Raw genomic sequence first — 9237 nt, 5'->3', positions numbered from 1 at the left:
ATAGAAGCTGATATTTTATCTCTATTTTATAGAAATAAGCATTGGATCATTGGAAAGATAAGAAATTTTCTTAAATAATTTGAGGCTGGAATCTGAGCTCCTGATGCTAATTCTGTGTTCATTTGAATTATACTAAATTGAAGCCTTTTTTTGAAGAGATTAAAAGGTAACCTTTGTAAAATATATATTAAGAATTTCTGGGTGTGGTGGTACATGCCTGTAATCTCAGTATTTGAGAGGTGAGACAATACAATTACATATTTAAGGTCAGCCTCAGCAATGTAGCAAGACTCTGTTTTATTTTGAAGGATAAGGGTGTAGTACGGAAGTAGAATGCCCCTGGGTCCAATCCCTAGTGGTGTGTGTGTGTGTGTGTGTGTGTGTGTGTGTGTGTGTGTGTGCATAACACATAGATCTTATTACTATTATCAACACTTGAAAGAAAGATAATGGAAAATTGTTAAATGTCAGTGGAAATAAGATGGTTTCTAACTTTGTAATTCAGAAGTTAAAGATGTCAAGTAAAGGTAGAAAACATTAAGAGGTAGTTTAGAGGGATCTAGGTTGACTTTAATTTATTTGGGCTAATTTGCTAAAAATTAATTTATTCAATGCCAGCTTACTACATGGCAAATCTACCCAAAGACCACCTAGAGGAAAACATCCTAAGGGTATTCTAAGGTTATAGGACACTTTGTTGCAACCATTTGAAAGCAGATTTAGGGTGGGACCCAAGCCTACCGATATGGAAAAGGTCATACACATATTTAAGAAAAAAACAGCCACTTCAAATAAATCTTTAAATATTTTAGGGAGGTTCGCAGGCGACAACCCAAGGCGAGGCTCGCTGCCCACCCCGCCCAGGCCCAGAGCCCACCCGGTCGGCCCCGCCCAGCCATGATCAAGGCGATCCTCATCTTCAACAACTACCAGCCCTACAGTGAAGATACACAACAACAGGTCATCAGGGAGACCTTCCATGTGGTATCTAAGACAGATGAAAATGTTTGTAATTTCCTAGAGGGAGGATCGTTAATTGGAGGATCTGACAACAAACTTATTTATAGACATTATGCAACGCTCTATTTTGTCTTCTGTGTGGATTATTCAGAAGGTGAACTTGGCATTTTAGATCTGATTCAAGTATTTGTGGAAACATTAGAAAAATGTTTTGAAAATGTCTGTGAACTGGATTTAATTTTCCACGTAGACAAGGTTCACAATTTTCTTGCAGAAATGTTGATGGGAGGAATGGTGTTGGAGACCAACATGAACGAGATGGTTACACAAATTGATCCACAGAATAAACTCGAGACATCTGAGGCTGGCTTAGCAGGAGCCCCAGCCCGTGCTGTATCAGCTGTAAAGAATATGAATCTTCCTGAGATCCCCAGAAATATTAACATTGGTGACATCAGTATAAAAGTGCCAAATCTGCCCTCTTTTAAATAAAATATTAAAAAGGCCACTCCCAGGTAAAAATCAGGGGGAAGAGTCATCTAAGTTTACCATGCAGTTGTTTACCAAAAATTGAGGATGAGAGTCTTAACTTTTGCTCTTGGATTTAAGTCAAGGTACTGTATAGAAATTGTGTAAATCAGTGTGGAAGTTCAATGTTGCTCTTCTTGCTCAATGATTTTAAAGAAATTGAGTAGTTCCAGTATGATTTTTTTCTTTTCTTAACTGCATTCCTATGCCCATCTAAGACATGCCTCTATGTGTTGGCTATTAACAGTATTTCTAAAAGTGAGATATTTCTTTAATTTTGTACAATCCAAAATGTTGGTGTTTTGTATGTGTCACAAGTGCAACATTCCTTAATTCTTTCTGCTATTTGTCACAGTTGTTAAAGAACCAAGTGTGTATTGCATGAAAACATTATGATCTTTTCCTCTTAGTTTAAATAAACTCCAAGGTAACTGGACTTATAAAGCACCTTTCTGTTCGCCTGATATCTACTTTAGCAATTTTTTTTTTACAATCCTCTGACACAACAAAGTAAATAAAATATATTTTATCATGGAAAAAAATCTTTAAACATTTTAGGAATACTATGAATTTGAGTTATAAAACATACATAATTGGCATTCAGCTAAATAGAGCTAAAATTCTGGAAGAACTGAAAAGGTTATAGTAAAATTAAAACCTTAAAGAAAATCTTCCATAAGTCATCAATGTTATCTGACATTTTGGAAATTGATTTTTCAGTGAATTGTCCTGATTCCATTTTAGAGAAATGTCTGGCTAAGTTGCTTGCAGACATGATGAAAAGTCTGGGTTTCGGATGATGCTGTACCTGGTCTCCGATCCAAGTCTTTAGTCTGTGCCTGAATAGTATCCTAACTAGCACTGCTTTTTCTTAGTTATATCCTTCTTCCCAGATTTTAAGTTGTATGAAAGGCAAGGTCATACACTCATCATATGACTACGTTTCTAGCATTCCATACATGGCTTTCTGTCTAATAGCCAGCACCACTAGCTCTTGAGCAATCAAGTGAGAGTTGGGCATCGACCCCATTGCCTCACCTTTGGAGGTAAGTAGGGGAATCCTCAGGCTGTATTTCCTCCTAATGGTGTTTCGGTGGTTTCATCATCATGTATGAAGTACTCTGCTACTATCATAACTAAACCAAGCTTATTCTGGAGCTGGAAAAATACAACAGAATATACAAGAACTCTGAGACAACTACAGAGTACACAAGGATTTCCGAAGGAGAATAAAGACAGAAAGGAACAGAAAAAATATTTAAGACAATAATGACTGAGAATTTCCCCAAAATTAATGTCATATACCAAACTACAAAAAAATTGCATGAGACATACTAAAAGGAAAAAATCACAAATGGAAGAGATAAAGCTACAGTAACCAAGACAATGTGGTATTAGTGAAAGAACAGACAAATAGATCAATGGGACATACCATCAGTGCTCTGGATTTTGGCAGTTTTAATAGGTGTGTAGTGTAGTAGAGTCTCATTATTGTTTTAACTTGATTTTCCCTATATAGAAACTGACCCACATTGATATACTAAATGGAAAGATTCAAATTTAATTTTAAAACCAATTATCTTTTTAAAAAAAGAAGCAAAAGCAATACAATGAAGAAAAAGATGAGATGATCTTTTTTGCAAATGATGCTAGAACAAGTGGCTGTCACATGCAAGAAAAATGTAGACACTGGGTACAGCCTTCTCCCACCCCAAATTAATGCAAAATGTATCATAAATCTAAAGTTAAGCACAAATCTAAAAACCTCCTAGAAAAATAACATGAAAGAAAATATGATGACCTTGAATTTGGAAATGACTCATTAGGTGTGACTCCAAAGGCACAATCCATAAACAAGAATTGATAATCTGGACTTAATTAAATTTAAATTTTTCTGCTCTGCAAAATACACTGTTAAGACAATGAAAAACAGGCCATAAACTGGGAAAAAATACCTAAGAGAATCTTGTAGAACACTGTAATCCAAAATATATGCGAATCATGAAGAATAAGAAAACAAATAATTTAATTAAAAACCAGTCAAAGCCATTAACAGACACCTAACCAAAGAAGAAACACAAGTAGCAAATTAGCATAATGAGAAGATGTTCCATATCATATCATGGGAAAAATAAGATTAAAACAATAATAAGATACCACTGCATACCTATTAAAATTGCCAAAATCCAGAACACTGATAAAACAAAATGCTGGGAAATATGTAGAAAAACAGGAACTCTCATTCATTGCTGGTGGGAACAAAAAAACAGTATAGCCAGCAACTGTGGAAGACAGTTTGGAAGTTTCTAAAGAATCAAATGTCCCCTTGTCACAGACTCAGAAATCGCATTCTTGTGTATTTATCCAGGGAGGTGAATATGCATGTCCACCCAAAAACCCACACAAGGATGTTTACAGATGCTTTATTCATAATTGTCAAAACTTGGGGGAAACCAAGATGTTTCACAGTCGGGGAATGGATAAACTGTGAGGCTTACATCCAGACAATGGAATATTATTCAGGGCTAAAAAGAAGCGAGCTATCAACCCACGAAGAGATAAGGATTTTAAGATACACATTACTAAGTGAAAGAAGCCAGTGTGAAAAAGCTATATACTATATGATAACGACGGAATGACAGTCTGAAAAACGAAAAACCTATGTGAGTAAAACAATCAGTGCTATCCATCAGTGCAGGAGGGAAAGAGGGATGAATTGGAAGAGATAAAGGATTTTTAGGGCAGTAAAAGTACTCTGTATGTTACTGTCATGGTTAAAAATGTATCATTATGAGCCAGGCATGGTGGCACACCCTTGTATTCCCAATACTTGGGAGGCTGAGACAGGAGGATCGCAGGCTTGTGGCCAGCCTCTGCTACTTACTTAGGCCCTCCACAACTTAGACCTTGTTTCAAAATTTAAAAAAAAAAAAAATAGGACTGGGGAAATAGCTCAGAGGTAGAATGCCTCTGGGTTCAACCCTCAATTCTGCCCCCCCCCAAAAAATCATTATGCATTTGATCAAACTCATAGAATGTACAGTACCAAGAGTGAACCCTAATGTAAACTATGGACACTGGGTGATAACAATGTTTTATGTAGATTCCTCAATACTAACAAATGTACCACTATGGTGGGATATGTGATAATGGAAGAAAGTAGGGTGTGTGGGGGCATAGAAAATCTCTGTATCTGTTGCCTAATTTTGCTATGAAACTAAAAATGCTCTTAAAAATAGTCTATTCATTAAAGAAAAAAAGTAAGGGGAAGAAAGCTAAGTAATGTGTTATTTTTTTGTTTAAAGAAGAAAGAAAATAATGGTTCCTCATGTGGTTTGCTGTCCCATTATAGATATTATTTACTATAGCTTGAATAAACTATGGTGTCTTCTCCAAACTTCATGCCAAAAATATAACCCCTAATGCAACAATATTAAGAGCTGTGATGCTTGGGAAATGATTACGTCATGGGGGCTCTGTCCACACAAATGAATTAGTGCTTTATAAAAGTCTGAGAGAGAACTAACAAACAACAAAGAATCTAGTTTTAAATTTCTAAATATATTACTTTCACATACAGTCTCTAAATATACATTCAGCTATACTATATTTTTCTCTTAAAAGCCAAAACCTGGCCGGGCATGGTGGCGCATGATTGTAATCCCCGCGCTTGGGAGGCAAAGACAGGAGGATGGCGCTGGTTCAGAGCCAGCCTTGCTGGCTTAAGAGACCCTGTTTCCAAATAAAAAAATGTAAAATAGGTCTGGAAGTGTAGCCCGGAGGTAGAAGGGCTTCTAGGAACCCCAGTACCATCAAAAAAAAAAAAAAAAAAAAAAAGGCAAAACCTGGAAGATTGTTTTGGTCAATATCAATGCCATCTAATCCACCATTTTAAGTTCTTTAAGTGTATTCTTATTCTATCTCCCTGAGTTATTTGTTGAAAACTTACTCCTAAGACGAAAGACCATATAAAAAGGTATTATTTGTATATTATTCTCATCTCTGTGTTTAACAAAATTTCCATTTCCCAAGTTGATAGAATAATTAATTTGGAAGCACAAATTTTATAGATGAATGGATCAACACTTAAAAGAAAAGCTCCAGCAACTTACTATCATTTACTAAAAACCTATCTGTTAATATACCCAGGGAGTTATATGAAGCTTAGTAAATTCTGATACCAAAAACCATTTTTTAGCCAAGGTAGAGAGTTGTCAAAAATAGTATTTGCTAATCTCTATTCTATTCAAGTTTTTCTTCTCTATTTCTAGAGAATTGTAAAAAAGAACCTATATTCAGATTAATGTGAACATAGTAAAAAATGATAGTCGTAGATAAATATATAAAGAAAATGAGGCATACATACACAGTAAATTTTACTCAGCCATAAAGGACAAATTATGTCATTTGCAGGAAAATGAATGTAACTAGAGAACATTGTGCTTAAGTGAGATCAGCCAGTCTCAGAAAGTCAGGGGTCATATGTTTTCTTTCATATGTGGAAGCTAGAAAAAATAGGATACAAAAGAGACTTCAATTAAATGAAGAGAGAGATCAGTAAAACTGTGGAAGGGGTTGGAGGAAAGGAGAGAATAAGGCTTGAGGAAGGAAGCAGTTAAAATAATGCTAGTCCATATATAAAGGTATCATTACCAACCTTGTTCAGGAAAGAAAAGAGGGAGGGGAATGATGGAATGCAGAGGAAAATAAATACTCCAAGTGATGTGTGTATGTATGAATGTATCACTTTGACTATCATGATTATATAAAATTATAATGTACCAATTAAAGTATAAAATGATATGGTAGTTGAAGAAAAGTCTATGCAGTTTCATCTCAAAATGGTAATGGAAACAATTTTGATCTCCATAGGATTGTTATGAAGATTATATAAAGAATATGTCAAGATACAGAACAGGAGACATAGTAGACTGAAACTTAGTAATATTATTGCTATTTTGAATAATATTACTATTATATATATTAGTGTAATATATATATATATATATATATATATATATATATTAGTGGCCTCATCACAGATGATATTTCGAGTCTACAATGCATGGTCCATTGCAGCTTGTCTTTGAGGAAGAACTATAAGCTCATGAACACTTGTAAGTAACCAGATCACAAGTTACCACTAGAGCCATGCAGAAAACAAATCAGCTCTCCTCTCAAAAGAACCTTTTTAAAATATCAGACATTATGATGTGAGACTACAGTGCACCAATAAAATAAAATTTTTAAAATATCAAACATATGTAGCCCAGAGGTAGGAGAGTTTCCAGGAACCCCAGTACCACCAAAAACAAAAACAAAAACAACACAAAAAAGATATGACATATAATTTATTGGAAAAATAACATCAAACATGTAACATTTAATTTATTGGAAAAATAATGAGCATCTCTGATGTCATCATTAATCATTCTCCTTCCTGCCTAGGGGATATCAGATGAGTCTTTCTAAAAACTCTTAAATGACAAAGTTGCAAATATTAAAAATAATAATAATGATAAAGGCAACATAAGGGGAAAAAAATCAAAACACAGTCGAGAGGAGTAAGAGAGTGAGAGCAAGAGAGTAAATCAATTTACAATGTCAAAACTGGGAAACAAAAGAAGAACCAGCTCTGCTGAATATAATCCAGACCCATAAGTGCATTTTAGGAAGGATAAAAAAGATAAACCTCCTCAATCAAGCTCAAATCATGCTTTAGCCCTGGCCAGACCCTCATGGTCGGCTGATGTGTTTACAAGAAATGCAAGTCTGCGTTAGTTCCTAATTAGGTTAGGATGACTGCCAAAGAAAGTAGTAGTAGTTTTAAATGTAAGATTATGGTTACAAATGGATATCAAAGCCTTGACGCTTAAGTGGCCATGACAATAGCTGCAAACTGAAGCTATAAAATTGGTCCCCCAAGGTAGAATAAGCAACTCATGTTTCATTCTCTTGAGAGCCTTCTCTCATAGAAGCCCAGTATCTAGAAAATGGTATAAGGTCATCATTAAAATTATTGCCACTATTAACCTGGGCTGGATTAAAGGCAAAAAGTAATTGACTCCTCCATTATAAACATAACATGGTTAACCTGGACACTCTTTATTGGGAGGGGGGAAGGGAAATGGGGAGGAAAGGGCACGAAGCACAATCTAAATGTACAACATCGTCAACTGTTCCACTTATAAATAAAATAAAATATGGAAAAAAGAAATACAAAAAAGTAATTGACTTACAAGAATTTTGGATATTATACTGTTTACCTCTAGCACTCATCTCTTAAGCGGATACTTTGATAATTGTTGCTCTGCAAACCTTTGACGCTTAGCCAGGAAGAAAAACAATTTACTGTCTTTACATAAAATGTAAGACCTCTTTTTATCCCATATAAGCCATTCCACATAGATAAAACAACCAATTCAATTCTTCATATCAAATTATTCTTTCAGCTTAATTTGTTTTTATTAACCAGGTAAATAAATAATAAGAACAGACCATTTGGACTCATGGTCAGTGGCATGGCCTCCAGTGAATGGTGCAGATGGAATTCTTGCAGATAACAAATATAAAACCAATACATCTTGTAATCCGACAAAATGTCATCAGAAGGCTCAAAGAATCCATTTTTGTGCTGCATTACCAAGAAAAAAGCAGAAAAAGTTCAAAATGTCTGGAAAGCAGAGAAATCCTTTTGATCCACTCTTGCCAATTTGCACATTTTTTTTTTGTGACTATCACTTTCCTACCATTTACTTTCCCTAGTTCAGTGTTTTGCCTCTAATAGACCCTAAGAATATTTATTGAAAGTGGCATTTATTGTTAATGAAAATTTCTTTTCTCCTGCAGCATTCAGTCCCAAATCAAGAGTATCAAGTGGAGCTGGGCATGGTGGCCCACGCTTGTAATCCCCGCGCTTGGGAGGCAGAGAAAGGAGGATCTCGCAGGTTCGAAGCCAGCTGCACTGGCTTAGGAGATCCTGTTTCCAAATAAAAAGTATAAAATAGATCTGGGAGTGTAGCCCAAAGGTAGAAGGGTTTCCAGGAACCCCAGTACCCCCACCAAAAAAATAACAAGTGGAATAATATTCAAAGGCAATTATTCCCCACTTCAGAACTAACCTAGGAGCCCACAGGAAAACTGTGTTTGCTTCAGTTTGTTGCTTTTCAACATCATGAAAACATCAGTCTCATTTCTTAGGAACATATCCCCCTAAATATTATAGAGACCTACCCCACCAGAGCCAAGGGAAATTTTTTCAACTCAATTTCACAGTTCTCAAGAAAAACTAAGGAGAACTTTGTGATGCTGGAGCTGAAGAAAGTGACTTATGATTATTCTTGGCCTAGAGTAGAAATTCTCCACCAGGGGCTATTTGCACCCATGGGACATTTGTAAATGTCTGAAGACATGTTGGGCTTTCATGACTGAAAGGAGACGAGGTGCTACTGACATCTCATGGGTAGAACTAGGTAAACTGGTGGACATTCTACAATGCACAGCACAGCACCACCATCCCAAAGGAAAGAGCCACTGGAAAAAAAAAATAATTTTCACAGGATGTCAAAGCTCAGAAAACAACATCCTTATAGTTAGAAATATTCTAGAGATATATAACTGCAGTACAGGGGAATCCAGGTGGTTTACCTTTACTTCTGTCAGCAGCAGCATCCACATCATCAAAGCATTATCTTGATGTCAACAATAAAACAGCTCACAGGCACTGAAGTCTCTTTATATGGTGTGTTA

The 9237-nt window shown here is 35.7% G+C and overlaps 1 pseudogene across 1 annotated transcript; it reads left to right on the top strand.

The window, feature by feature from the left end:
- Positions 1 to 897: 897 nt before the first annotated feature.
- On the top strand, positions 898 to 1448 carry LOC308270458 (AP-3 complex subunit sigma-1-like; annotated as a pseudogene). The gene has a single exon. The product of its transcript is annotated as an AP-3 complex subunit sigma-1-like (transcript).
- The last annotated feature ends 7789 nt before the right edge of the window (positions 1449 to 9237 follow it).

Source organism: Muscardinus avellanarius (genome assembly GCF_963383645.1).
Source record: "Muscardinus avellanarius genome assembly, chromosome: 11".
In the NCBI taxonomy this organism is placed as follows: domain Eukaryota; kingdom Metazoa; phylum Chordata; class Mammalia; order Rodentia; family Gliridae; genus Muscardinus; species Muscardinus avellanarius.
Note: the sequence above shows the minus strand (reverse complement) of the source record. Positions and strands in the feature narration are given on the sequence as shown.